This window comes from Pinus tabuliformis, chromosome 2_2, assembly GCF_031772625.1.
Source record: "Pinus tabuliformis cultivar Carrire ecotype Pingquan chromosome 2_2, CPIR1, whole genome shotgun sequence".
NCBI classification, from domain to species: domain Eukaryota; kingdom Viridiplantae; phylum Streptophyta; class Pinopsida; order Pinales; family Pinaceae; genus Pinus; species Pinus tabuliformis.
Genome location: NC_142300.1, coordinates 656,824,794 through 656,851,591, shown reverse-complemented (window position 1 = coordinate 656,851,591; position 26,798 = coordinate 656,824,794). Strand labels below are relative to the sequence as shown.

The following is a 26,798-nucleotide window of genomic DNA, read 5'->3' as shown; positions in this document are numbered from 1 at the left end:
AATCTTCTAGACTCTCATCTTCTTTTTGTACCATTTTAAAAACCTCGTCCTTGTGATTAGTAGGCATGCAATAGTCTAAATACCTATCCAAAAATGTCTGTTTCATCTCATCCCAAGTCCTAATGGATTGAGTGAGTAACCCCATGAACCATTTCAAGGCTTGATCCTTCAGTGTTGAAGGGAACAACTTGAGTTTCTGAGAGTCATCCAGGTAGTCATAAGTTCGACACACCACTTCAAACTCGAATAAGAATGTTTCAGGGTCCTCAGTCCTTAACCCATGGAAGTTAGGGAGGACAGATGGTGATATATTTTTCATAGTGGCTCGGGAATCCTCATCAACAATGGGAAACCCAAATGAATTATCACCATTTCTATTTCCTCCTCCAATGGGACCTCTACCTCCATTATTGTTATTGTTATTTCCTCCTCCTCCTCTACCTCTACCTCTACCTCTACCTCCTCCTTCTTCCTCTGCCATGATGATTCTCCTAGGGATTTCAAAATCTTTTGGTTCCTCTACAAAAGGTGAATGAGAAGAGATTTCTCCTTCTTCTTCAGATGATTCCAATTCCTCAATTACAATTGGTCTTCCTGTAGGAGAAAGAGAAGAGTCTCTTCCTGGTTCAAACTCAATAGAAGGTGTAGGAGAGTCAACTCTTGGCTCTTGAATTCCAGGAATTCTAGGACTAGGAGTTTCGGTTGGAGATAAGGGGGGTGTCTCTGGTCTATCCCTTGAAGCAGATGGACTTGTAAAAATTGAACTTCGAGCTCTAGCTAAAAACCGTCCTCTAGAGTCTCTAGCTTTATGCATGTCATTTTTTATTTTTCTTCAAGTCAAGTTAATAGTTCTTTTTCTGATCTTCCAGTTCACTCTAGGTGCAAGAAGAGAGCATACTCAAGAAACTACTAAATCAATAACTTTCTCCTTTCTGATCCTCCAGATCACTTTAAAGTGCAAGAGGAGAGCATACTTGGATAGGTTATTAACCTCTTTCCTTGAAATTTTTATGTTTTTTTTTTTTCTCTAAGTATGGCTACTTAATTTCACTTCCCCAGAAACGGCGCCAAAATGTTTAGTCAATTTAGTGTTCCTAAATTGATGTCATTAATTGTCAACCCGGGGCTCGTAAGCTGATGAAGTGAAGGTGTACTATATGTACTTAAGCAACTTTCTTAGAGCTTTTGTCGTTTGGGGTGTTGTTTATGGTTAACTTATCTTCCTAAGATGGAGTGATGATTATAGACAGATGAGTGCAAGTGTGTGAAAAGTGAGTTCTAGATGAGTGAAAGTGTGTGATTGGTGATTTCTAATTACTTGCTGAATTTGTAAAGGAAAAGAACTTGAAAGAAATGAATAAATTGAAATGACTTGAAAGTAAATGACCACGTTCTAATGGCATTAGTCTCTATCCATATTGCTGCAAATAAAAGAAACAAGAAAATCACTTCAAGGATTGATGATAATGGTTATCTCCTCCTAACTCCCTGCTTCTACCACATAGTACTGCGTAAAACACGATTAGGAGGTAGCTGAAGACAAATCCAAGAATTGATAAAAACTCTAATTGACAAATTGTAACACTACTAAGCCTTTTCCATCATACTGCTTCCTACATATGTGATTATGTGTAACAAGTGGAAAAAGTATTAGTGTCACAAGCCAAGACTACTCAAAGACAAGCTGCAATTAATTAGTGTTCTGTTCTCTTGAAAGATAAGCCATTCATGATAAAGAGAGCATAAATTAGTTAGCATCCAACTTGTAAAACTAAGCTAAAACTAATCTAGAAAACAGAGTAAAAAGGGCAGCATTATGAACAAGACAACTGCAACTACCATCAGATATTAAAGCAAATACAACACACTCAATCCCGGGTAAAAACCTGCAAAGAAGCAAATCTGATCAGTGAAAATAAAGGCTGCAACAATGAAAAGAAATCAAGCTGTACATAACTCAAGAAAGGAAATTCTGTATGTAAAATAAAGAAATTGCAGAAGTATAAACATGAAATACTTTACAAGGCTAATACGAACAAGGGCCCTCCATTCATATCATCCCACAGAAAACTCAGATGCTCTAAAACTTCAAAACAACACTATTTCCATTACTTCATGTGCAGAAATACATAGTCAAAAGTGCTGAAACAGCTCTATAAAAACAGAGTTCAAAAACGTGCTAAAATTCTCACAAGTTCATAAACTACAGCATCTAAAAAGTTAACATAAGCGTACGCAGACGCAAGTATATATAGGCATCTGCAAGATGGCCTAATGCGTAAGCATAAAACAGAAAATAAACTGACTGTCATGCGTATTAAAGGTGCAGTTAACACGTCATAGGCTTCATGGTCGAGCTGGAGGTCCTGGTCGATATGGGCAATGAATCCAGCATTAGATCATGTCCCCCACGGGTTTCAAAACACGGACAAGTCACCTTTTCCACCGACGTGATCAAACAGCTTACGTATCAACGTTAAGCTGCCTTTATTTGACCGTAACTTGACCCCCTTTGACCGGAGGTACAGATGACGTGGCTGGCTGAACTGATGGCACAGGAACCTCGAGCACGTATATTCCAACATGCCCATGTGGCTCGTTCTGCAAAATAGCACGTGGAACCTTGAAATCAACAAAATGGCTGCGGGATCATCAGATGGCTGCGGAATCAGCAGAAGGCTGCGGAATGCCTGCAAATACGTCAAAAACTAAACAAAACAATTACCCATTAGCAAAGCTCACTTGATCATGTTTAATGACAACTAATGTAATGATCTGGGTGGAAAATGAGGCAAAAGAGAGAGGAAAGTGATGAAAACAGTAGGTAATGATGGATGATAAGGTGTAAAGTAGAGACTCTACACGGACTAAGAGGTAGGCCCTCTTAATTAGTTCTAACCTAAGGAAATCTTCCATAGAATGTATATGTTGTGGCTAGACCCATTAACAGGCTAGAGGAATTTGTTTGTGTCTGCACTTATAATTTTACTTCACCACAAACCCCTTAGACTGCTATATATAGAAAGGAGTTATTGTCATTTGCATCATCCAAGAATTATTCATTTGACTAATGTAAAGGAGGTTTCCCCCTCGAAGAGGCTGATTTTGAAGTCTTTGATCTACCTTTTCTTCTATTTTGTGAGTTGGTTGCATAACACATCCCGTGCTTGGTACACCAGGATGGAAAACTATCTCACCAGTTTAGGCTTCACCAAAAGTGAAGCATATGCAAACCTTTATCATATCTTGTTTGAAGGCAAATTGTTTATTATTGTCTTATATGTTGATGATTTATTTTAACTAGTGATGAGAAGTTGATCAGATTTTGCAAGGAGGACCTTGCAAGAGAATTTGAAATGAAGGACATGAGACTCATGCACTACTTATTCAGATAGGAAGTATGGTAAGGAGATGGATAACTTTTTTTCTCTCAAGGAAAATATGCAAATGAGACACTGATGAAGTTCAACATGGAGAGTAGAAAACCCATGGAGACACCTCTAGCAACCAGTTAGAGGAAAGAGGATGCCACTTCAAGTGATGAAGTGAAGGCTACCATTTATGGACAACTTGTGGTTACACTAATGTATCTTGTGAACACACAACCAGATATGTGCTATGTAGTCAACCAATTGAGCCAAGTTATGGTTAGGCCAACCAAATTATTTTGGAAGGAAGATAAGCATGTTCTACGGTACCTGAGAGGCACTACATAGTTTGGACTATGGTATAGATAGAGAGAGGGAGTGAAGCTATGTGGCTTCATAGATGCAGAAAGGGCGACGAGTCCATTAGAGTACATCAGGAGGAAATTTAGTGTTGGGTTCGCAATCGTTTCATGGTACAAAAATTAGCAAAGATTTGTGGCACTTAGCTCCGCAGAAGCACAATACATGGTTGTCAGTCAAGCAACATGTGAGGCAATCTTGATGGGAAAGATTCTTGTGGGACTATTTGGTTAGATGATGGATCCAACTGTTATCTACTGAGAAAAAAGAGTTGCATCATGCTCTTTGAAATTAATGTATTTCTTGATCGATCCAAGAATATAGATATTTGGTATCACCATCTACGATATTGTGTGTAGAGGCAGATAATGTTGCTGGAATACATTCCTACAGAGGATGAAGATGAATATATTTTGACAAAGGATTTGTCAAGAGGCAAATTCAAGTTCCATAGAGGCAGGATAGGGGTGAATGATAATCCCTTTCTTGCTTATAGGGACCGTTGAAAAATGGAACAAGAAAATTTCAATTTGAGTTTTCCTTGGTCAAACTAGAGAAAATTCGAATTTCCATTTCAGCAAAAATCTTAGAGGTAGTTAACTGAGGCGACATCGCTTTTTTCACTCAATTAACTCAGTTAATTCAACCTGGAGGCACTGAATTTAGATAAGAATGAGTGATTTCTAATTTGTAACAATTCAATTCAATTACATTGAGTTATTATCAGTTAAACTAGTTCTAATTGTTGGAGGAACTAGTGGAAGGTCAAGTTGTGTAGTGTGACTTTAGTCTCACTCAATGATCATCCATATAACTAATCAATCAACCCAAAATAATTGTTGCATGCAGAGAATTTGAGTTACCCAGTTGAGATGGGGATTCCAAGGCAGTGTACTATCAATTTTAGACTATTCCAATGTGCACAGATGGTGTATGCAATTAGAGATCCAACCTTATGGATTTCTCAATCACTTGAGGGAAAAAACCTTAAACAATAGGGGTTATTTTCTCAAGGAACAACACAAGGATATAGGGGATTGGAGGGCTTGGAAATTGGCTAAGTGTTGACCAAAGTCAGTCAATCAGGCAAAGGGATAAACTATACACTTGCGGGTTGTGCTCAAGCTTGAGCAAGCATATGTATTTCATATTCATTCTTTGGTTAATGCAATACAAATAGGAAGTGGTTTTGAGTAGTTGCTTTCCTCTAGATAAATCACTGTGTATGTGTGATGTTTCATATTGCATGTTTATGATTTGCATACTAGATTGTGAATTGAATTCTACGGAGGAGTAGAGTAGGTATGTGTCTTCTGATTTAGAAAAAGTCATAAGCAGTTGCAAATTTATATCACAATTTCTAGATATGTGGTCGTGAAATAGTAGTATGGGATTAATGTGTTGTAGGTAAAACCATTTGGTAGGGAAATACAACACCTTATATGAGGAATATAAGATAGACATAACAATGCAATTAAAATCGCCTTTTTATACTAACATTATCTTCTTCAAAGAAATATCTTTATATTCCATATAAATTAAGAATGCTCTAAGTCACTACAAAGATATACTCATTATGAACTAACTCAACATGTGAGATGCAAAATTAAAACCTAATGAGGCGGATAACAACATTTATCTCAACCACACTAACTACATCCAATTAACCTTAAGTTAACATTATAATCTACTTATAGATAATATCATCTATGCATACATCTAATGTTATATCCAATAATACTTCAAAACCATATAAAATATATCTATCTTTAACTATGTGCATACAAAATATATTTAACCCAAAATTTAATTAATATAAAATTCATTATTCCTCCTCTATTACTATATTAAGACACTGATTTAGTAATAACTTACCAAACACACTTTTATTCTTTTATGATAAAGAAAATAACTTTGACCAAATATATCTCTATGTGCCAAGTGATCCATTCCCATTTTATAAAATCAACCTGACAAAATTCTTATATAAACAAGAACAGTTGCTAAGCAACAAGTCCTTGTCAATCAGGGAGCTTAAACCTCTATATTATGGATTAATCAACAGTTCCTTCTGACAACTAGCTATTATCAAACCCTGTAATCATCTAGAAATGGGTAATTGATTTGTTGCCTTGCAAGAAAATTATAAGGCTTAAGCAGAATGCTTGCTCAGATACGTGGTGGTGATGCTGGTAGATATGCCCTCGTAGTTATGCCCTTGCCTTACAAGTACAAGTTCAAGTTTTTGCAGGAGCACGACAGAGTAAATTCGCCTTTCGTTGGTGCCGTCTCACATGCACTAGAAGCTTGGGTAAGTGGACTATTGTTTCAAGGTACAACCCTTGAAGGGAAAACCTTGAGCATTAACTTACCTACCTTCCGTATGATCACAAGAAAATACCCAATATGCCCGATCTCACAAGCTCCCCACTATTGTAAATTTACAGTGCTTCCTGTAATAAATTCGTTTATCGTAATTTAAACAACTGAAACAAATTTACAATGATTCCTACAATAAATTTTTTTATCGCAATTTAAATATCTGAAACAAATTTATAGCGCTTCCTGCAATAAGAAACAAGCGGTGATGTTATAGCCTTCCATGAGAGGGATGCAATACCAACCGACTCCTCATCCATTATTGAACAAATATTGAATACGTTCAATATTTAAAACCCTAGGATACCATGCAAAATAAAGTTCTCTAAATTTTCCCGCCCAGCCTTGACTCCTTACTTTGTACAAAATCCTCTATCTCAGTTCCCCTTATCTTTTCTGTTACAGGGGCTCGTTCCTAATCAGGGCGTGAAGCAGCAGTATTTGGCAGTATCAGAAGGAGGGCGGTTTTTTTCGATCTCTCAACAGGCTCCTTAGACTAGATAAATTAGATGCTTGGAGCTTACCACTGCACCGAGCTCTTCGTATTCAGAGCTGCTCCTAACAGTGAGCCTAGAACCAAAGGAGAGAAGTTGGCCTCATACTTGAGTCCTCTACACCTTCAGGAGGGCGAGCTATTAGTTGCGACTTAGGTCATTGTCGCACCCCATGAATAAGAGCAAAGCCATAATGACCAATATTTGCATAAATAGCTAATTGTGAAACAAGTCGAGCAATGATGCCTTTGGCTGTCTAAGTTGGGCATATATGTCCATAATTACTAGAATGAATATCCCGTATCCGAAAACAAGCAATTTGAGTTAGCTATAGTAGGCGTTAAAAAACCAAGTAGAATCCCCCTTGGTGCAAGAAGGGAGTCTAGCTTTGTTGTTGGGCAATGGTAGATGGAGAGTGAGTGGAAATTTAGTTGGTTAGTTCCATCATTCCATCTGTTGGGTTGCTCGTCAGCTGAATTGTTTTCATGATCCAAATCCTCATCTGAATCCAGAACTTTCTAATCTTAAGCTAGAAGATAAAAATTCATTTCTTTAGGATCGAAATCCCAATCTGTATCTAGGTCAGCAACAACAAAAACCCTAACATTCTAATAATAGTAGTAGTACACCCATCCATGTGGTCTCTAGAGCGGGAATCAGAGAGCCTCAAGGTGGCCTTTATGATACTATTTCAAGATCCAAATTGCAAATGCGCTAGGAAAAAATAAGTGTATATGTTGTGGTTTTGGTTGATTGAGACAAGAACATCCAATGAAGTTCTATGTATAAGCATCAGAAGCATGTGTAAAAGAGAAGTTACATGAATTCAAGAAGAAAACACAAAGACAAGGGAAGGAGAAATAACATGAGAATGACAGAGCATGTACATATAGAAGCATACTAAAAACAATCACAAATTTGGATAGAGCATCCAATAAAACAAGTGAGGCAGGTTGAGAAGAAAAACATGATAAATGAAAGCACGCTTGAAGACAAGCCATCTAGTGTGGGTTCCAACAACAACACAGTCTGGAGATATAGAACATCACAAAGGAAAATGAACAATAAGCCAAGGCAGATGAAGAGACTACAAGGGACTTGAAGAGGCAGACAAACAAGAGAACTTTGTAATCATCTAGAAATGGGTAATTGATTTGTTTCCTTGCAAGAAAATTATAAGGCTTAAGTAGACTACTTTCTCAGATACGTGGTGGTGATGCTCGTAGCTATGCCCTGGTAGCTATGCCCTTGCCTTACAGGTACATGTTTAAGTTTTTGCAGGAGCTCGGTAGAGTAAATTTGCCTTCTGTTGGTGCCGACTCATGTGCACTGGCAGCTTGGGTAAATGGCCCATCGTTTCAAGGTACACCCCTTGAAGGGAAAGCCTTGAGCATTAAGTTACCTACCTTCTATATGATCACATGCAAATACCTAATATGCCCGATCTCACAAGCTCCCCACTGTTGTAAATTTACAGCGCTTCCTACAATAAATTCGTTTATCGTAATTTAACTAACTGAAACAAATTTACAACGCTTCCTACAATAAATTCATTTATAGTAATTTAAATATCTGAATCAAATTTATAGCGCATCCTGCAACAAGAAACAAGTGGTGATGCTATAGCCTTCCATGAGAGGGATGTAATACCAACCGACTCCTCATCCATTATTGAACAAATATTGAATATGTTCAATATTTAAAACCCTAGGATACCATGCAAAATAAAGTTCTCTAAATTTTCCTGCCCAACCTTGACTCCTTACTTTGTACCTAGTCCTCTATCTCAGTTCCCCTTATCTTTTCTGTTATAGGCGCTCTTTCCTAATCGGGGCGTGAAGTAGCAGTATTTGGCAATATTAGAAGGAGGGCGATTTTTTTCGATCTCTCAACAGGCTCCTTAGACCAGATAGATTAAACTCTTGGAGCTTACCACTGCACCAAGCTCTTCATATTCAAATCTGCTCCTAGTAGTGAGCCTAGAACCACAGGAGAGAAGTTGGCCTCATACCTGACTCCACTACACCTTGAGGAGGGTAGGCTATTAGTTACGACTTAGATCACTGTCGCACCCCATGAATAAGAGCGAAGGCATAATGACCAATCTTTGCATAAATAGGTAATGATGAAACACGTCCAGCATTGATGCCTTTGGCTATCTAAGTTGGGCATATACGTCCATAATTACTAGAATGAATATCTCGTATCCGAAAACTAGCAGTTTGAGTCAGTTATAGTAGGCGTTAAAAAACCGAGTAGAATCCCCCTTGGTGCATGAAGGGAGTCCAACTTTGTTGTTGGGAAATGGTAGATGGAGAGTGAGTGGAAAGTTAGTTGGCTACTTCCATCATTCCATCTGTTGGGTTGCTCGTCAGCTGAATTGTTTTCATGATCCAAATCCTCATCTGAATCCAGAACTTTCTAATCTTAAGCTGGAACATAAAAATTCATTTCTTTAGGACCGAAATCCAAATCTGTATCCCGGTTAGAAACAACAAAAACCCTAACATTCAAATAATAGTAGTAGTACACCCATGCATGTGGTCTCTAGAGCGGGAATCAAAGAGCCTCGGGGTGGCCTTTATAATACTATTTCAAGATCCAAATTACAAATGTGCTAGGAAAAAATAAGTGCATATGTTGTGGTTTTGGTTGATTGAGACAAGTGCATCCAACGAAGTTCTATGTATAAGCGTCAAAAGCGTGTGTAAAAGAGAAGTTACATGAATTCAAGAAGAAAACGCAAAGACAAGGCAAGGAGAAATAACATGAGAATGACAGAGCATGTACATATAGAAGCATACTAAAAAAAATCACAAATTTGGATAGAGCATCCAATAAAACAAGCGAGACAGGTTGAGAAGAAAAACATGATAAATGAAAGCGCGCTTGAAGATAAGCCATCTAGCGTGGGTTCCAACAACAACACAGTCTGGAGATATAGAACATCACAAAGGAAAATGAACAATAAGCCAAGGCAGATGAAGAGACTTCAAGGGACTCGAAGAGGCAGACATACAAGAGAAGAGTAAACACACGAAGAGTAACAAGAAGAAATAGCTAAGAGAGTTAGTAGATTATATTACGACATATTGTAGAGTTGAGGGGGAGATAGTGGGATTATGGAGTTGAGAGAGCAGTGAGTTGACCAAGAGCCTAAAGGAGAACCAAGAGCTATCAAATTTAGAATGGTCGCATCGATCTGCGAATTTAGATTAATTATAAGAGGTGTTCCCTTGGATTGTGTACTGCTTATGTATGCGTGAATGCATGCTTGCGTGATTGTTAGTCAGAAATTATCACTATCTAGTTCATTTTCATGTCAATGCACATAGGAGTTGGTGAGAAATTGGGAACACAACACACATGTTGCGTTAGTGATTCTTCAATATTAAGGTAAGATCATGGATGAATAAACATCAAAGTATCCTAAGAAATTAGAGCACACAATGAGACTTTTAACCGCCAATCGTGGATTAATACCACTCTACAAGTTTTCATATGATGAATTAGGAATATCAATAGAGACTCATGGGCAACCCTCAAACAAAACCAGAATCTAAACTACATGGATTAGTGATGAGATTTGAGTAGCTGGAACTCATGAACTATAAACTACAAGTATAAGTTCATTGCCTTTCCAATAATGTTTCAGATATAGAGTTATAAAACCTTGTCCTCGAATAGATATTCCATGACACCAAAACTCAGGAAAACCTCCAACCGCTGGATGACTCTTCATGTTGAAACTATGGACCTCATAAACAAATAGGAAGAAATCGATAAGTCACTTGCTAAGGAAAGGTTCTTTCCATTAGATCAGATACAAATATTGAAATTGCTAAGGTTGGATATGACCTATGTTTGATGGGATGTTCAAAGCTTGTTGGGCTTCATTCTATTACTAGGCATTTATGAGCGTAATTTGTCATTTTATGAACTAAACCTTCAACCTTGCATTTTGCATTTTTATTACTTTAATCAATTCAAATCTTGTCAAAACTTTTCCATTTCAACATAATGCATTTAAATCAAAACTTCATCCATTATTCTCAATGTATCTTACCCCACCAGCCTTTCAAGCTAGTGTAGTAAAGGAAGGGGACTAATTGTTGAATGGAAATAATGGATACTTAGCATATGAGAACACTTACTTGATTTGGACCTTCACTTTGAAACATACACCTCAACCCTCATACATCTAACACCATGCATATTAAATCAACTATACATAAATAGGAACCTCTAACTTTTATATATTTGTCTCATCATAACCCATTCCGAGTGTGTTAGTTCGAGGTGGGGCATTAGGAGTGAGTGGATTAGTTCTTTTTTCACCTTTCAAAGGAGGCCTATCAAAACAAAGGGAGCTTATCAAAGGAAAGGAAGGAAGAAGCCTTACAGTTTCGACCTAACCATGGAAGCCTTCTTGTGTTTTGACCTACAAAAGGGAGCCTAACTGAGAAAGAGGGCCTTACCATTGAAGACTTCCAGTTTCGACCTCACCATGGAGATATTTTTGAATGGACCAAACACCTACCCACAAAAAATATGAAGAAATAGTTTTGATCGCTTGCCCCCTAAGGCATCCCATGATGGTCTGCAACAACCTACCCACAAAAGATGGTGGAAGAGTAGTGCCCTATCACATGGAATAATCCAAAGGGGAATGGCAAAGATACCCAGTGATTCTTAACACTAGAAAAAATAAGGGAAGTTTAATTACGGACTGACAACCCAGGTATGCCCTCCGGAGGAGAGCGAGGTGAGTTAGATAGATAGTATGGTGTTCATTCACATACAACATGAATTAGTTAGGACATGGGAGATCAACAGAAGACATATTTACCTCCAGCAAGAGATAACTCTTCTTGATCCGAATTTAAACAGGAACGCAAAAAATTACAGAGATAACCATTTACACAAAGATGCAGCGGAAATAATACTTCATTTCATTAATGGAAAATACTGAAATATGCTTACAAACAGAAATGGAAATAAACTAGCTAGGGCGATGGTAGCTTATCTCTGAGAAGAGATGTGATGGCTACATGCCTCTGAACTGTGTTACAATGAGGCTCGAAGGCCTATTTATTGTTGAGAAACAATGGAAAAACTCTTAACATTCCAAAACCTAACCCTAGGAGATGAAACGCCAAACTGTGGGCCCCGTTTGGGGGTAAGTTGGTACATCAACTTCCCGGGGTCGTAACTTTGGCATATGATCTCCGTTTGACGCGTACAATAGCTCATTAGAAAGATCTATCCGAGCACTATCATTGTTGGAATGGGCAACACCAGTCCATTCCATGGACTCGTGTTGCCCCCGGATTCCCCAAAAAATGTCGTTTAGGGCCTCAAAACGGCTCCGGAAGTTCAGGACCCGAAAAACTGCTAAAAATAGTAAGTTGTGCTACAATTAAGGAAACTGAAAATGCTGAGAAATACAATGGTGGGGGTCCAGGTGGACTTGGCAGGTGGCCACCAATATCCACCTGGATCATTCCTCCCCCCTTAGGAAGCAATGGTCCCCATTGCGTTGAGCTCCTCCATGAGATGAGGAAACTTCTGCTGAACTTGTTCCCTGGTGAGCCACTTGCCCTGCTGAAGGAGTTGGCCCGCTTTGACAACTCGATACAATTGGATATTCTGTTGGCGAGTGTTCTTGATCTGTGTGTCCATGATCCGATCAGTTGCAGCTTGTTCCATGCAATCTGGATTTAATTCTGTGGGTTTGAGCTGTTCTGCAATGTCGGATGTGTCTAGCAATGGTGGAAAGTATGGTCGAAGGCGGTCCACATTGAATACTGGGTGCAGGCCAAGGAATGGGGGAATGCTGAGCTCAAATGCATTGTCTCCCATAGCCTTAGTAATGGTGTAAGGACCATATCGGAGTGGTCTCAATTTCCGATAGGCTCCAGTAAGACGTTCCTTTTGCAAATGCAACCAGACTTTGTCGCCCACCTGAAACTTGTGTGGCACCCGATGTTGATCATGTCGTTGCTTGTACTTGGCATTTGATTTCTCAAGAATGTCATGGACCTGCTGGCGAATATGTTGGATGCGCTCAATGAAGCTGGTGGCCTTATCTGTTTCGGACTGGACATGAGCTGAATTCATGTGAGTAGCTGCAAGTGGCATGGCCACATCAATGGGGCATAGTGGCTGGAATCCCAAACCCACCTGAAAAGGGCTATGGCCAGTGGAGCTGTGAAGAGCTCGATTGTAGCTGTGCTGAACATAGGGGAGGCTCTCGTCCCATGTGCGTGGATGCTTTGAGTTATACATGCGCAGAATGTGCACAATCATCCTATTGACAACCTCTGTCTGGCCATCAGTTTGAGGATGGAAGGCTGTGGACTTTGTGAGTTTGGTGTCCAGCATTGACCAGAGACTGGACCAAAAGGTGCTGAGAAACCGACTGTCCCGATCTGAGATGATAGACTGTGGGATCCCAAAGTGCACCCACACTCGTTCAAAGAAGAGTTTAGCAGTGGCTTCTGCTGTGATATTCTTCTTGCAGGCCATCATAATGGCCATCTTTGAGAACCTGTCGACGACCACAAAAACACAGTCATTTCCATGCTTAGTGGAAGGAAGGCCTGACATGTAATCCATGGAGATGGATTCCCAAGGTCGACTAGGGGTAAGCAACGGGGTATAGAGGCCTTGCTTCTTAATGGTCGGTTTGGCAATGGCACAGGCAGTACATGATCGGATGTACTTCCCAACATCCTGTCGAAGATTCGGCCAATAGAAATAGTTTTGCAGTACTGCCACTATTTTCTCGACCCCGAAATGCCCAGCAGCCCGACTGTAGTGTGCTTCCCAAATCATCTTGGCACGCTCGCTTGAAGGAACACAAAGGTGACCGAGGTGGCATAATAGGGCATCCTGGAGGTGAAAATCTGCAACCTGCCGACCCTCCAAGAGTGTTTGGTATGTGTGGCCGAATTCTGGGTCGCTTTTGTAGAGAAGTGGCCAATCAGAAGTCTCGTGCCCGCAAGAGTTGAGCACGGTGGTTAGCGCCATGATCGGTGGTCGACTGAGGCAATCTGCAACATTATTGGTGCTGCCCTTTTTATACTTGATATTCAAGTGAAACTGTTGCAGGTATGTAGACCACTTCTGATGGCGATCATTCTGCAATTTCCCTTGGGTCTGTATGAACTGCAGAGGTCAGTGGTCTGTGTGGATGACCGTTTCCTTCCCCAAAATGTAATGCTTCCATTGTCGGCAGGCCTGTACAATGGAATACATCTCTTTATCATAAGTGGGGTACTTCCGGACTGTGTCTGAAAGTGTTTCACTGTGATATGCCACTGGATGTCCATGTTGAGTAAGGACTGCCCCAATAGCATAGTCAGAGGCATCTGTCTCGACCTCAAATGGTTGTTGTAAATCTGGTAACGCGAGCACTGGTGCTATGCAGAGGCGATCCTTCAACTCCCTGAATGCCTTCTGTTGAGATTCAGACCAAAAGAATTTTGCTTTCGCCCCGCCCTTGGTGACTTGACTCAAGGGCCAAGAAATATGAGAAAATCCCAACACAAACCTGCGGTAGAAGTTGGCAAGACCTAGAAAGCTGCGGAGCTCTGTTAGAGTGGTTGGAGAGGGCCAATCCCGAATGACTTGGACCTTGGCTGGATCGACATGCACCCCCTGTTCATCAATGATGTATCCCAAATACTGAACCTCGGTCATGCCAAAAGTGCATTTCTCCAAATTGGCACATAGCTTGTGTTGCCGCAGTGTTTGGAGAACCTGTCGGATGTGGTGGAGGTGCTCTTCCCAACTCTGGCTGAAGATCAGAATGTCATCCAAGTATACTACTACAAAGGAGTTGGTGAATGGCCGCAAGATGTCATCCATTAGCCTCATAAAGGTTGCAGGAGCATTCGTCAATCCGAAAGGCATGACCAACCATTCGAAGAGGCCCTCTTTGGATTTGAAGGCAGTCTTCCACACATCTGAGGGTTCAATTGGTACTTGGTGATATCCTGACTTCAGATCGATCTTGCTGAAATATTTCACCCCCTTTAGTTGGTCTAGGAGGTCATCAATCCGCGGGATTGGGTACCTATTACGAACAGTGATCTTGTTCAGCGCCCGATAGTCAATACAGAGTCTCCACGTCCCATCCTTCTTCTGTACCAACACTATCGGGCTCCCACAGGGAGAAGAACTCGGACGGATGTGACCTTTCTGCAGGAGCTCCTGAATCTGCCTCTTGATTTCATTATTCTCCAGAACGAAGCGCCAATAAATTGGTCCATTGGGTAGCGGCGCACCTGGGGTCAGATCGATGGAGTGCTTGACTTGACAGTGCAGAGGAACCCCTGCCGGGGAGGTGAAGATGTCTTCGTACTCCTCCACAATCTTGTCCATCTGTAGCTGCCGTGCAGAGGGACCCCGTCTGGAGGCCGCGGCCACTGTCTTCTTCTTCCCTTGAGGGCGTATCATCAGGAAAACAAATTTCCTGGTTTTGGAAATGATCTTACTGCATTGTTTTGCAGTAATCAAAGAGATGGCGGCAGGTGGTGCTACCTCTGGTATCCTGAACAACTTATTTCCCAATGTAATAATAACAGCACGGGGCCTTGATTCATACATAGCATGTCGCTTCCACAAGTATGGTTGTCCTAGTAATACATCACAAACTTCAAGGGGAGCAATGTCACATAATACCTCATCCGTGAAGGGCTTGATGTTGTATGGAAGGCGACACTGCTGGCTCATGCGAAGATCTCGCCCTTGGTGAAGCCACCCAATGGTGTATGGTTGTGGATGTGCTGTGGTCGGTAAGCCCAACAGCTTCACGACCTCTGCCGAAATGAGGTTCTTTTGACTCCCGCTATCAACAATGAACTGTATCGGGGAGCCCTTTACCCACATCTGGGAGTGGAAGAGACGCTCCTCCTCCTCTGGATCTTCGGGTTCATTTTTCTGGATCTTTGCGGTAGCAACAGTGGCGTTGGGATCCGCATCAATGATCTGCTTCCCTTTTTCATACCCCTTATCGGGTTCTGACTCAGAGTCGGAACATGCATCTGATTCTGAAACCTTTAGCTCAGCCACCAGTGACTGCTTGGCCCGACACTCACTTGTGTTGTGAGTGGAGCTCTTATGGAACTCGCACCATTTTCCAGTGTCCTTTCTCGGCTTCGCGGCGTTGCTCTTTGCTTGCAGCTTCGGCTGGTTGTCTTGGGTTGTCCCGCCTTGGCTTTGTCCTTTGTTCTGTGGTTTAGGGGCACCTTTCCCCTGCTTTGGATTCGCAGATCCAAAGTCTCGCTTCTTTTGTTTAAACTTCTGCTCGACCTTGACGGCATACCGGTATGCTGCACCGAGCGAGGGGATGTTTAGGAACTGTATTTCTTCCTGGATGTACTTGTGCAGGCAGCCACGATATTTGAGTATCAAATGTTGCTCTGAATCCTTGATACCCAACTTTGTGCGAAGGGTATGGAAAATATTGGTGAACTCCGGCACGTCTTGGTCCCTTCCCTGCCGCAGCGTGGTCCACTTTATGTATTCATCCTCATAGCTTCCGACAAGGTAGTACTGCTCCTTGATGGCATCCCAGAACGAATCCCAGGTGGGTGCGGCTGAAAATAGTGAGCCAGTACTTTCATCCTTCTGCTCGCAGTAGGTTTCCCACCAGTCCTTGACGTGGGGGGCTGCTTTGAGAAGAGCAAAAACAATCTTTTCCCGACTCGAAAATTCATGAACAGAAAAATAACCCTCTAGCAGATTTAACCATTTATCTACGGCCTCGGCGTCTATCTGACCCTCGAATATGGGGATTTCAAAATTAACTTGTACCTTAAAGGGTGTGGCGTTTCCAGAGGAGCTGCTGGAAGCCGATGCGCCGCTTCTGGGTAGCCGCTGAAGGATCTGCGCAAAGCTGTCCATCATCGCGTTCCGTTGTCGCTCGAGCGCTTCTTCGAGCAAGATTTTGATGGGATCTCCTGCCCCCTCGTCTTTCTTCTCGTCCGCCATGGGAGGCCGTCGGGATTTGCGAGGCTGGTCTTGCAAAGGTTCAACCAGTTCAAGCCCTAACTCCTTATATCCCGACCTTGTTGGGGACATGCAAAGAAAAACAGAGAAAAAGCAGACCGCTCTGATACCACTGATCCGGATTTAAACAGGAACGCAAAAAATTACAGAGATAACCATTTACACAAAGATGCAGCGGAAATAATACTTCATTTCATTAATGGAAAATACTGAAATATGCTTACAAACAGAAATGGAAATAAACTAGCTAGGGCGATGGTAGCTTATCTCTGAGAAGAGATGTGATGGCTACATGCCTCTGAACTGTGTTACAATGAGGCTCGAAGGCCTATTTATTGTTGAGAAACAATGGAAAAACTCTTAACATTCCAAAACCTAACCCTAGGAGATGAAACGCCAAACTGTGGGCCCCGTTTGGGGGTAAGTTGGTACATCAACTTCCCGGGGTCGTAACTTTGGCATATGATCTCTGTTTGACGCGTACAATAGCTCATTAGAAAGATCTATCCGAGCACTATCATTGTTGGAACGGACTCGTGTTGCCCCCGGATTCCCCAAAAAATGTCGTTTAGGGCCTCAAAACGGCTCCGGAAGTTCAGGACCCGAAAAACTGCTAAAAATAGTAAGTTGTGCTACAATTAAGGAAACTGAAAATGCTGAGAAATACAATGGTGGGGGTCCAGGTGGACTTGGCAGGTGGCCACCAATATCCACCTGGATCACCTCTTACCCTACCGTTGGTTGTTCTTGGGGGGTGATGCCGACTGTTGCTGCGATAGAGGTAGGAGGTAGATGGTTGGGGGGTGATGCCGACCGTTGCTGTGATAGCGGTAGGAAGTAGATCAGTAGCAAACAATCCTCCACTTGTGAAGCAGCCTCCCCCAAAATAGTGGTATAATCAAGTCTGTCGACCAGTGTCCATACCTTTCCATGCGAGAAAGCATGAAGCAAGGCTGAGCAAAGAGATTTATCTTTCTTTGAGTGTGATCTCCCTCTTCTACCAGTGACTGCGCTGATGTCCATGGAAGGCATATATTATTTACATACAGTTTACCCCATCCTCTAACATATTTGTTTACTGGTGCATGGTTGTAATACCTATCGTCGTCAAGATTGCTTATCCTTGTAACCTGTATTTCATGTTTTGCCCACACAAGTACATGACTCAGTTGTGAACAATTGTCTAAGGTTTGACTCTGTTGTGAACAAATGTCTAAAGGTCAGAAAAACTAAGCCGACACTAGTAAATGTCCGGATGCCAGCAATAGTTATTGAAGTTGTAGGACCTGCAAATGCCACAACGGTGTAAGCTCTGAAAAATAACACCCCAACTATCGATTAGCCAACTTCGCAAGCCAAATATTTCATGCAAGAGACTAATGCTAGCATTAGTTTAAGTGTCGAAAATAGTAATGAAATCAAATTGTTTTAACCAAGCTTTATCCCTCTTCCCATAGGGAAGAGGCTAAATAAGATGAAAAAAAAATTATTGGCTATAAAAACAAGTGCTGGTATTTGATAAGTTAACAAACATATCATTAGAAAACATTCGATTATCTGCGAACCATTTAATGTAAAAAATAAAAACTCGATTCCTATAGTCCTATGCCGCAGGTGGTAGGGACTAATAATACTACTGCGTTGTTGTTATAAGGTCCATAAAGAAAGGTGGTGCACTCCTGCAATAACCATGGTTCCCAATGCATTAATTACCTCGGCCTCAAAACGTATATTATTTTTATTTTCCTCTACTTCAAAACCATAAACTATATTCACTCTCGTGCAATAATTATACATGTTATAGAATAGTACAAGAACAATGAAAACTGATGAGCTAGAAAATTGCTATCAATAATTTAGATAAAAGTTGAGTGGATTTTGAATATACATAAATGTATAAATTCAAAAATCAAAATGTTCCACATAACGAAGTACAATCTTGGTAAGAAACATTCAGGGATTTCCAATTTTTATCCAGCAAAAGCCATCCAAATTTTTTATAGTAACAATAATTGAATGAATAAACTTGTTTCAAGATGCACGGATGTTCATGATAGTAAAGTAAGTTGACCGAGACAAGTTAGACAAGTTTGAATGGACATCTCAATAAAAATAAAAGCGAGAACCGATGATTACACATGTCATAAGAGGCACATGCCGAGGGAACGGAGAATTTGTCTGCGGCTTTGCAACAACTGTTATCATACAACAGCCACATAATACTCCGTAGAAGGTTCGATGGAGAAAAAGTGGATGATGCTTGACATTTTACAACCACTCATCTGAACGTGCTGTCCGGTTTACTTCAATTGGTCATGGTCATGGTCATGGTCAGGGTTATGGTCATGGTCATGGTCAGGGTTAGGGTTAAATTTGATAGGATATATATTTGCATTTTATTTTATTATTAAATATTCACTATTTTAAAATTTAGGTCAAACATGATATTTATTTTATATATATCTATACAAGCCAGCATTCATTCATAGACAGCGGAGTGAGATTTCAAAATAAAAACTTGTCCCTGTTTCCACTTGTATTATACAGTTTAGCACGGTGTATTAAAGCTTTAACATTAAGCAGGTTCAAAGGCTGAAACTCATCCAGTAAGTTTATATTTATCGATTATTGGTTTGTTATATAATTAATTTGAAACTCATGCAGTAAGTTTATATTTATCGATTATTGGTTTGTTATATAAAACATTAATTTATGGAGATAGATTGGTTGAATTGAATAGTTTTTAAGTTAGTTTAATAAAATTAATAGAATTGTTTTTTTATGTGTATCACTAAATAGTGACTTTTTATTTGATTTTAAGATTTTTTTATGTATATTTTTTTAGTATTGGTGAGATGATGATAGATCTATATTTTTATAAAATGGGTTTATATAATACTTTAAGTAAACATGGACTTATTTTATAGTTGGATATGGAAATCTCAAATATATTTAAGATAGTGATAGATTTAGTTTTTTATAAAATAGGGACTTATTTCATAATTGGATACAGAAATCTCAAATGTATGGTTACCATGATTCTGATTGGTCCAATACATTAGAATATACTTGAATTTGAGCACAACTGGGTTTGGGTTTTTTAAATATTGGGATGCCTTGGGAGAGATCTACCCTTCTTACTTGTTAGATGAATAAATTTATTTATAATTCTTGTATATTATTATTATTTGAAATGTTAGAAACTTCTCAAATTCTCGTCTAACTAATTATGTTAAAAATTTGAGACAAATTATCCCATTAAAATACATTATAATTAATGCATTTGACCAACATACTTAAAAAATAATAAACATAATTTTTAAAATCTTTACAACTACATAAATATAATTATATATAATTACACTTAATCTTTAACTAATTTAATATTAGAAATAATAATAAATATTATTAACTATATTGGATTTTTTCAAACATTTACATTTATGCTAAATTACTAAATTGAATTGTATTTATAGTTATGTTATAACTAAAAAAATCTTTTGGAAAATTGTTCAACATTGACGCATGAAGAAAATTCGAAATGAAATTTAAATAATAAATATAAAAAAGTTAAAAAAGAACATATGATAAAATTTTTACTTCACGCATAAAAATAAAAGTGCCCCGTCAAATTTGTTCAGGGCATGCAACATATGACTGCGTCTTTTGCTATCATAGCTAGACGAGGAAAGCCACCGTCCAGACGCCTAACATGTTTCTGTAATGCATGGTAATTATATAAAGGTAATTAATCAGTAGTTTTTTTTGGGGGAAAAAAATCAAGTGTAAAAGGACTGTTTCTGGGTTGGTACAATAAAGGTGAAACTCGTGAATAGTACGAACCAATGTGCGAATCGAGCTCTGTCACCATCGCAATGATGCGGTGCCCTCATTCTAATCAACTGCTCTAGCCTCTACCAACCGTGCGGGGAGGTTTCTAATCACACGGCTCACCGACTTGATATTATCGAATAATACGGAAGAGCTAACATTATTTTCCTCACAACATTCAGCTGTTGAATAAACTGTTTTTCCAACGACTTTAATGTAATGCAACATAAATTTATTATATAAAAAAAAAACAAAAATAGGAATGTCATATTGTATTTTAATTTGGATTTGGAGTAGGTTATAAAAATTATTTTTGTTTGAATAAGAGTTTGTATTATAATTGTATGGATAAAAATTGATTTTTTTGGAACTAAGAAAACAAGTTAAAAGTTCAATACCCAACGCTTTTTTTTTTTGCCTTTTAAGAACTACCTAGTTATTCCAAATAACTAAATTTTCTTTAAACAATAGTGAACTAGTTTCCACATATATTTTTCAAAACAAATTTATTTATATATTTAAAAAAAATATAAAAAAAAAAAACCTCCAAAATATAACATAACTAAACCAAACCTCCAAATTCCAACTGCATCCCACTATCTAAGATAATAAACGGAAAGTAAATTAATAGGATAATTTCAGTCTCCATTTGGTAATAGAATTCTGGAACGACTATCCTGATTATCCATTGAAACCGAAAAAAAAAAATCCAAAAAAGGACCACAAATCTAATTCTTTCCACCAACCAAATTAATTATGTTTTCATAGCACGGGTCTGAATTCCTGATAATTGCATTTTCGCTGTAAACAGGCCCATCGTGCAGTGCCAATGAGGAATTTCATGCATCGGGTGTTTTCGCTGAATTATGTATATGGCCTAAACAATGATAAGTGAGTTTAATTAGATTTGGGTATCCAATGAGCATGAAGCATAGTTAATAGTTTATTTTATATTTATTAGATGACGCAAGGTTAATATATTATTACGCCGTAAGGCGTTTCCCTCTGAGATTAACTCCCCAAATTGCTTTCGTGTCAAAATATGTGCCATTGGATTTTGGTGTTAGACGATTAGGTAATCCTTATCCATTGATTTGAATTGAGCAAGGCCAGCCGCGACTGTTCGTTGGAAACTGCAATAACTGCGACTGTTCGTTCGACCCTGCAATAACTGTCCATTATCTTCCTTACGAACCGTCAACCGACTTAATTTATTCTATCGATAATATTTTGCTGCATGAACAAGGGTTTTCTTCATATTTTCAGGTTATGCAGTTGGTATTTCGAAGGCAGAGGCGCAGCAGATCATTAATCCCCTGCAGCGGATCAGTGGTTTTCAGGGCTCAAATTTGTAAGGTAGATATCATATAATACATCAAGAAAATTTGTGTCAATTTTCATAAAACCATATGATTCTCTCATCTTTCTGCCTTTTACTTTATTTCAGACAGTACATTGCCATTCTCTGGGCAGGTTGAAGACATTATGAAGCTTGCCAGCTCCAATAGCTCGAGTAACAAAAGAACCTCTACGATTACCAGCCACAAAATTGAAGAGATATAGGAACAGCAGCCTTCCAAATCTGCATTGAACGCTGTCAATGAAAATCAACCTCAAAAAGTGGCAGCAGGTAAGACATGTATGACACATATGGTCGATATCTAACCGATTCTCCATAAAAACGAAAACGAGAACAACTATAAGTGCTTCGGCTTTCTTTTTATTTTTCAAAAGAGGGGTTAACTTTTAAAAAATCGAACAGTGATGCATTGATCTGATCATCACATAGAAAATCACTTAAAAGACAAAACGTTGGAGGCAAGGGCCAGGCGCTGTAATAAATTTGACCACCGCAAGCAGATAGCTTGGTATAATAAATGCTAATATTCTTCGATCATTGCAAATTTAGCCTCGCTTTTCTTTGGCTTTGAACATTAATGATATAGTGCAAAGAATCTGTAGAAAAGATAAATCGTTCAGAAACTCCAGACTTATCGATCTTGATGGATTGAGGGCGTACATAGTATTTGATCATGAAAAGTAACTGACTATAGCTTCATCTCAGCTTATTAAACACAGAGGAATAAAAAGGGGAAAATATAAACAATATTTATTTATTTATTTTGGTTGGCTTGGGTATTTAATATTTTGAAGTTATGTGTACTGCAGTTTTGTTTTTGGGGTAGTTTAAACTGAAAGGGAGTAGCCTTTCATGACTAAAGTGAAAACAATTTCTTGAGTTTTACATATCGCCTATTTTACTTCTGTGATAATATTTTTCGAAAAAACTTTACAGGAGCACAATCACAATCATGAGGAGTCGTCCCAGAATCATCAATTACATGGGCAGTCAAGGGCTTCAACTTCACCTTGTGATATGGGCAGTCAACTTCTCAATTTAGCTTAACATTAAATCATGTATCAAACTCGGTAATGAAAATAAGCACTTACCTTTAATGCTATATTATATGGTAATCCTGCAACCTCTTCATACTTTATTGCATCCAATTCATGAAGGTGTCATACCCTTATCAATTAGGCGTTGCTACGCTTTTGGAAAACTATTGTGGACCCCATACTATTCTAATTTTGTACTCATTGGATCCATTGCTATTCCAATTTGACTCTTTGCAGTATAGCGATTTCTTGTATTTTCCCCCATACTATAAGAGCTCACAAGTATATTTTTCAGAATTGATTGTTTGTTTCTTTGATTTTTTTAATTGTAACCTGCTTTTTTTCGTATCACAAAGTGTGTGATTCATTAGTTTTTCTACATTAAATAGAGTCTGCGTAGGGCTCAAAAAGACTACCTTTTATCAATTAATTAGATCCTCTCCCCTGTTAAAGCAGTTCACAGAGAGCGTCTCAGAACTCTGCATTTCTGAGTTTCTGAAAGGAATTTCGGCTAAAATATGTTTTAAGATTTAAAGTTTTAGTGTTTTATTTCATAATTTTCTATGATGAATTTTATATATATATATATATATATATATATATATATATATATTCTACTTTCCTGGGGGAGGATCTTCACAACACTGCTCTCCAGGAAGATGCATCATGGAGTTAGTGGTCGTAGAGAGGACATATTAGCCCTTTTGAGCATAGCGTATAGAGCACAACATCATATAGAAAGCTGAGGAAAAAAAACGTAGCAACAACATATAGAGAGCCAAGCAGAGCGTATAGAATAGCCATTCTAATAAGGTGACTGACATATATCACTATTTATGTAGATGTAAAGATAATAATTTATCGTTTCATTTAGCAGTCCCTTCGACCTATTTGTGCTAAGTAGTGGACATTATTAAAATTAAATTTTCTTATTTATATTGGTTACATAGTGAGCTACTGGACTTTATCATTCATGCAATCTGCCACCTAATGTAGAATGAAAACCTTAGAAAATGATAGTCTTTAGGTATGTGGTCAATGATAAGGTATGTTGGAAGGCCACGGCATTGATGATCTAAATAAAATGAGAAACATTGCCATTCTTACCTCTCTGTGCAATCCTAAGACACACTGTATTGTTGAAATGTTTCATCAGTTGTTTGAAAAGTGAACTTAAGAACTGCAGAATAATGATTGCAAAACTTGAGCAGAGTGCTCTCTGCCCCAATTACAAAGGGCTACTATTTTGAAAAGTTCATATAGAATATAAGTCTATTACAATGCAGAGAAAGAATTGCAAACATCGATTGAAGCCTCTGCCCGAAGTGTGCCCTAGATAGTCAACATTGATTAAACTACAATGTAGTTTAACTGTCTGCCCAGAATGTGCCACAATCGTACTGTTGTGTGCAATCATGGCACATGGGGCTATTTTTGGAGTGCTTCATGAATTATTCTGGAAAGTTCATATAAAATATAAGTTTCCATCCTTAAAGTTTCCAGTATTTGTTGAAGTAAAATAGAGCCTCTAAGTTTCCATTATTTGTTGAGATAAAATAGAGCAGTGAATTCTCTGTGCCTTGGATGCAAGTACTATTGTAGATGCCCATATTTTTCATCCTAAAATTTTGATTTTTACCTAAGTTGGCCCAATAGTAAGTACTGTTATATGGGTATATTGTTATTGATTAATTGGTTTTTTATATTTCCTTTTGTATTTACGTTTGAAATGTTATTTGTTAGATGCATAATGTATTTGATGATATGCAGTTGCATCCATAAATTATGCGCAATTAGGTGCGAGCCAGATGCAATAATTTCTCAAGGCAGAGGATGCTTCAGAAACAACTTCACGATCTGGGAAATGGGAATGTTTGTAGCAGCTGGAGGTGGATACAGTGCCTCGGTCCCTGAACTCCCTGTCCTGCACCGGAATTCTTGCAACACGTTTTTTTTTGCTGAAAATCCCACATCGGATTGTTCATTTTGTAGTTTGATTGGTATCAAACATCATTATCTCTTTTCATGGTAGTTATGTTATTAGTATAACACCGCCTTGGAGTCTTATTTTTGTGAGAATAGTTTTTGCTATGTTATGCCATGCCAAATGCCAAATTCGGTTGTGAAAGTTAACTGTAAACCCTAGTTTGTTTGGTATCAAACATCATTACCTCTTTTCGTAGTAATAACTATAAGCCTAATTTGATTGGTATCAAACATCATTACCTGTTTTCATGGTAGTTATGGTATCAGTTATAACACGGTGTTGGAGTCTTATTTTTTATGAGAATAGTTTTTTCTGTGCCATGCCCAATGCCAAATTCGGTTGCAAAGGTAACTGTAAAAGTTTGAGCAATTGCAGTTTTGTATTTTATTATGGTATTATAACATTGATATTTTCTAATTTGTTTCATGAGCTGTTTATGGATCCAACGTTAAGTGAAATAGTTATAAAGCTTATTTGTATAGCATTAATTATTTTGTTTACCATAGAGTTGTGATTAGAGCTGATTTCACAAGGTCCGTGGAGATCTGGATGCAGAAAATTTCACAAGGTCCTTTTAAGACTAATTTTTTTTCCACTTGAAGAAATTTCTTCTAAAGCAATTTTAAGGCTGTACATAGTATTGATCACGAAAAGTACCTGATTTTACCTAACTATTAAGCCACATCCTCTGGACTATATTGAACAGCTAATTTCAGGGCCTCTGTTTCAGATACAGAAAGAGAATGGTTGTGTTTACCATCGTAGTATACAATAAATATGTTTCGATCGTCTAGGGCTCGTTTTGTGTGCTTTCTTGCAAGACAACCCACTGTTCTGCACCTGTAATAGCTTCTGCAAGATCGAAGCAATAAAATATCAGTTAATCAAAGAGGCCAATTAAAGCGGAAAGAGTATCAGTATAGACAACCAAAAAAAATGAAAGAATGTAACAACAATATACATTGGATATGGATGGCCTAATATGGCCATCTGCGTCAATTTTACCCAAGAGAATTCATCCGATGGAATGTCCGCCAAATTCGCACTGGCAGCAGGTACTCGGATCATTCTTTTCACTCTCGAGGACCTGTATAGGCAATCCGAAAAGAAGTGAAACAATGTAACATGATCAATAAGACTCTCACTATATTTATTTACATAACAATCATGATATATTGATATACTCCGACACAATGTAACATGATCAATAAGACTCTCACTATATTTATTTACATAACAATCATGATATATTGATATACTCCGACTGACTGAGAAGGTCTTATTTTGATCCGAGCAACTCATATAATACATCAAGAAAATTTGTGTAAATTTTCATAAAACGATATGATTCTCTCATCTTTTTGCCTTTTACTTTATTTCATACTGAGTACATTGCCATTCTCTGGGCAAGTTGAAGACATTATGAAGCTTGCCAACTCCAATAGCTCGAGTAACAAAAGAACCTCTAAGATTACCAGCCGCAAAATTGAAGAGATATAGGAACAACAGCCTTCCAAATCTGCATTGAACGCTGTCAATGAAAATCAACCTCAAAAAGTGGCAGCAGGTAAGACATGTATGACACATATGGTCGATATCTAACCAATTCTCCATAAAAACGAAAACGAGAACAACTATAAGTGCTTCGGCTTTCTTTCTTTTTTTCAAAAGAGGGGTTAACTTTTAAAAAATCGAACAGTGATGCATTGATCAGATCATCACATAGAAAATCACTTAAAAGACAAAACGTTGGAGGCAAGGGCCAGGCTCTGTAATAAATTTGACCATAGCAAGCAGATAGCTTGGTATAATAAATGCTAATATTCTTCTATCATTGCAAATTTAGCCTCGCTTTTCTTTGGCTTTGAACATTAATGATATAGTGCAAAGAATATGTAGAAAAGATAAATCGTTCAGAAACTCCAGACTTATCGATCTTGATGGATTGAGGGCGTACATAGTATT

At 38.6% G+C, this 26,798-nt stretch overlaps 1 long non-coding RNA gene across 2 annotated transcripts; it reads left to right on the top strand.

Moving 5' to 3' along the window:
• The first annotated feature begins 21,649 nt into the window (after positions 1–21,649).
• On the top strand, positions 21,650–25,257 carry LOC149194329 (uncharacterized). 2 transcript variants are annotated; one of them, XR_016255067.1, is made up of 4 exons: positions 21,650–21,805; positions 21,897–22,079; positions 22,746–22,879; positions 24,617–25,257. It is a non-coding gene; the product is annotated as an uncharacterized LOC149194329 (long non-coding RNA). The 2 variants fall into 2 exon arrangements; XR_016255066.1 differs by lacking the exon at positions 24,617–25,257 and having other exon boundaries at positions 21,651–21,805; positions 22,746–23,443.
• The last annotated feature ends 1,541 nt before the right edge of the window (positions 25,258–26,798 follow it).